The sequence below is a fragment of the Erythrolamprus reginae genome, chromosome 3, assembly GCF_031021105.1.
Source record: "Erythrolamprus reginae isolate rEryReg1 chromosome 3, rEryReg1.hap1, whole genome shotgun sequence".
Lineage (NCBI taxonomy): Eukaryota > Metazoa > Chordata > Lepidosauria > Squamata > Dipsadidae > Erythrolamprus > Erythrolamprus reginae.
In genome coordinates, this window is record NC_091952.1 from 1,233,944 (window position 1) to 1,238,347 (window position 4,404).

Below are 4,404 nucleotides of genomic sequence, written 5' to 3' on the forward strand. Positions count from 1 at the left end.
GTAACCATTGACAGGTAGGACATTGTAGTAAATAATTCTATGTACTATGGTTAGGACAGACTGAAGGTGGCACAGTTCTAAGTTGCCTAACGCCGAAATTTCAAGTCTGGTGGAATACGGTATTCTGTTACGAGCAGAGGAGTGGAGGACTCTTCTTGTGAAATATTTCTGGACTCTCTCGGTTGTATTAATGTCCGAAATACAGTGTAGGTTTCAGACTGGTGAGCTGTATTCAAAAATTGGTCTAGCAAATGTTTTGTATGCTCTGGTTAGCAGTGGAATATTGCCAGAGAAAAAGCTACACAAGATTAGCTTAACAACTAAGGGGCGAGTACAAGTGCACTAGAGTGCCTTCCATCCCCTGTCCTATTGCTCTCCTATATCTCCTATACCTTTCTTCTATTCCTATATCTCTTCTTCTATTCTTTCATTGATATGTTCTATTCCTATATCTTCTCTTTTCTTCTTTCTTAGGTATATTTTACTATGAGTATCTCCTCTATAACCTTCATCATGTATTTTACTACGTGTATATAGATATATACCCACTAAAACCCTCATTGTGTATTGGACAAAATAAATAAATAAAAATAAATAAATAAAAACTCGTAGTGCCTTTTTGACAATGTTGTTACAATGGGCGCTGCCGCACGAATCCCAGCGACCGGTTAGGTCCCACAGAGTTGGCCTTCTTCAGGTCCCGTCAACTAAACAATGTCGTCTGGCGGGACCCAGGGGAAGAGCCTTCTCTGTGGGAGCTCCGACCCTCTGGAACCAGCTCCCCCCTGAGATTAAGATTGCCCCCACCCTCCTTGCCTTTCGTAAACTCCTTAAAACCCACCTCTGTCGTCAAGCATGGGGGAACTAAAACATCTCCCCCTTGCTCATGTTGTTTTGCCGTCTGATTGATTGACTGTGTGTCTGGTTTTTTATATATATTGGGATTGTTTTATGAATTTTTTAATTTAAAATTGTAATTAGATTGGTGGGAATTGGATTTGTTACTATGTACTGTTTTTATTATTGTTGTGAGCTGCCCCGAGTTTCCGGAGAGGGGCGGCATATAAATCCAATAAATCTAATCTAATCTAATCTTTAGGTGATTAGATATGAGCACTCCAAGGTCCTTGACAGAGTAAGATGAGTCTACAAGGTTGTGTCCTCCAAGCCTGTATTTTGTGTTCTGATTCTTTTTGCCAAAGTGTAAGACAGAGCATTTGTTGGTTGAGATTTGAAGTTGCCACATGTTTGACCATTCTGACAGATAGTCAAAGTCTTTTTGAAGAGTAGCAGCATTGTCGGTGGTGTTGAATATTTTTACATTACCACATTTCTTACGTTTAGCAATTTTACATGATTCTAATAATAATACACACTTTTATGTTGTTATAATCTTCCATTATTTAGTTATTTAATACAGTGATACCTCGACGTATAAACTTAATTAGTTCCGTGACCAGGTTCGTAAGATGAAAAGTTTGTAAGATGAAGCAATTTTTCCCATAGAAATCAACGTAAAAGCAAATAATGCCTGCAAACCCCCCCAAAAGTCGCCCCTTTTGCCTTCATTTCCTTCATTTTTCCTGGAATCCAACGGAAGAGAATGAGCAGAGCCAGGGGTCAGTAGATCACCGACTGGCGTTGTGGGGAAGGTTAGAGATGAGACCAGGGAAGTCTTAATACCACCCTACTACGCCCTGGTCAGACCACATCTGGAATCCTGCATCCAGTTCTAGTCACCCCACTTCAAAAGAGACATAGAAACTCTGGAGAAGGTGCAGAAAAGAGCAACCAAAATGATTAAGGGACTTGAAACCAAGACTTACGAAGAGAGATTGTGGGAACTGGGCATGGATAGCCTAGAGAAAAGGAGGGCCAGGGGGGACATGATAGCTGTATATGAGGGGTTGCCACAGAGAGGAGGGGGCCACTCTATTCTCCAGAGCACTAGAGGGCCGGTCGAGGAACAACAGCTGGAAGCTGACCAAGGAGAGATTCAACCTGGAAATAAGGAAGAACTTCCTGACGGTCAGAGTGATCAGCCAGTGGAACGGCCTGCCAGTGGAGGTTGTGAATGCCCCAACTCTGGACACTTTCAAGAGGAGATTGGACGGCCATCTGGCTCGGGTGCTGTAGGATTTCCTGCTCAGGCAGGGGGGTGGACTTGATGACCTGCATGGTCCCTTTCAACTCTAACAATAAATAAAATAAATAAAAATCCGTTTCCCTCCAAGGGCGAAGTGCGCCCTGTAGTATGCTCCCTAAATGCTGAGGGCATGAACGCTGCTGCGATGGGGGGGCAAAATTTGTGCGTGATGGGCACCCAAGATTTTTCTTGCCGATTGCTGTGTTTTGAATTGTTAGGCTGAAGGAGAATGGGGATGGCGCCACGGCATTGACTGACGTTTTTTCTCTGGATTAGGGGGATATTAAGCCCAAATTTCATCTCCGGTCACTCTACAGTGGCGAAAAGCCTGGCCATCAATCTCGAAATGGTCAAGAAATTCTCGGCCAGCATTTACTCTCTCAATTTTGTGCACTTCTGGGAGCATCTCGGCCCCCCATCGCACCAGCGTTCACACCCTTAGCATTCAGGTAGCGCATGACAGTGCGCACTTCGCCCTTGGAGGGAAACGGAGTGAGGATGCTCATCTCTAACTTTTCCCCACAATGCCAGTCGATGATCTACTGACCACTGGCACTGCTCGTCACTTTCCCACTACAGACAGTAACACCAACTCCCCCCATGAATATTTCCTGCGAGAGCTACGGGCCTTGTAATGTTCCTTTCCAGATAACCATGGTAACTGCTATGGCATTGTTATAAAAAAAGCCATACAAAATTACTAATCCAAAACTTTTCTTTTAAATATTTTATTGATTTTCTACTTTTAAAAAGAAAACACAATAGCAAGTACAGAAGAAAAGGAAATTAAATTAATCATAGTATATACAGATATTGGCATTATATTAGCATTAAAATCACTATATTTATATTATATTAATTATACACTAGACCAGAGGTCCCCAACCTTTTTTGCACCAGGGACCGGCTTTAAGCTAGACCAGTTTTCCATGGCCCGGTGGGGGGGGGGGGGAGCTAGCTGTCAGCGGCGCCGTAAAAGGGGCGATCAAGAGAGGAATGGGTGAATGAATGGACGGAGGGTGGGAAGGAAGGAAGGAAAGAGGGAAGGGACAGGAACAGAAGAAGGGTGCAAAGGAAGCAAGGAAAGGTGTGAAAGGGGAGAGTAAGAGAGGAAGGAGTGAAAGAAGTGAATGAGGGAGGAAAGAAGGGAGGAAGGAAAAGGAAAGCAAGAAATGGAGGGAGGAAAGGAAGGAAAGAAGGAAAGAAAGAAAGAAGGGGGGAAGGGACAGGAACAGAGGAAGGAAGCAAGGAAACTTATGAAAGGGGAGAGTAAGGGAAGAAGGTAGGAAGGAGAAAGAAAAGAAGAAATAGAGGAAGGGAAGGTAAAAGAGAGAAAGAAAAAGAGCAAGAAAGAAAGCAAGAAAGAGAAAGAAAGAAAGAAAGAAAGAAAGAAAGAAAGAAAGAAAGAAAGAAAGAAAGAAAGAAAGAAAGGCAACTTCAAAGAAAGGCTCACTGAGCATCTCTCAATCTCTCTCTCTTTCTATCCCTCTTTCTTTCTTTCTCTTCCTTTCTCTCTCTCCTCTTCCTTTATCTCCTCTCTCTCCCTCTCTCTTTCTCTCCCCCCTCTCTCCCCTTTCCCTCTCTCCCTCTCTTGCTATCTCTCCCCCCTTTCCCTCTCTCTTTCTCTCTCTCCCTCTCTTGCTATCTCTCCCCCCTCTCCCTCTCTCTTTCTCCCTCTCCCTCTCTTTCTCTCTCTCTCCCCCTCTTTCTCTCTCTTCTTCTCATTTTCTCTCTCTTGTTTTCTTTCTGTCTCTTTTGCTTTCTCTCTCTCTCACTCTTTCTTGTTTTCTTTCTCACGCTCTTTCTCTCTCTTGTTCTCTCTCTTGCTATCTCTTTCTCCCCCCCTTTCTCTCACTCTCTCTTTCTCACTTTCTCTCTATCTTGCTGTCTGTTGCTCTCACTCACTCTCGTTCTCCGTTCTTCTCAGCGGTGACGCGCGCACGCCCTGCCCGCCTCACCTTTGCGAGAGCACTTTCGCCCCGGGCTCTCAGCAAGGGGGTTTGCAGGAGAGGTGGGGCCGGCGAAGGTGATATTCAATGTCGGGGGCGCACAGGCGGTTGCACGCGCTCCCTATCTCCCTGCTAGCCCACTCGGAATATTCAAAATAAGAAAAGCCTTCGCCGGCAAAGGTTTTTCTTATTTTGAATACTCCGAGTGGGCTAGCAGGGAGATAGGGAGCGCGTGCAACCGCCCGTGCGCCCCCGACATTGAAGACCTCCGCTGAGAAAAGCCTTTGCCGGCATTTCCTCTCGGCGTCA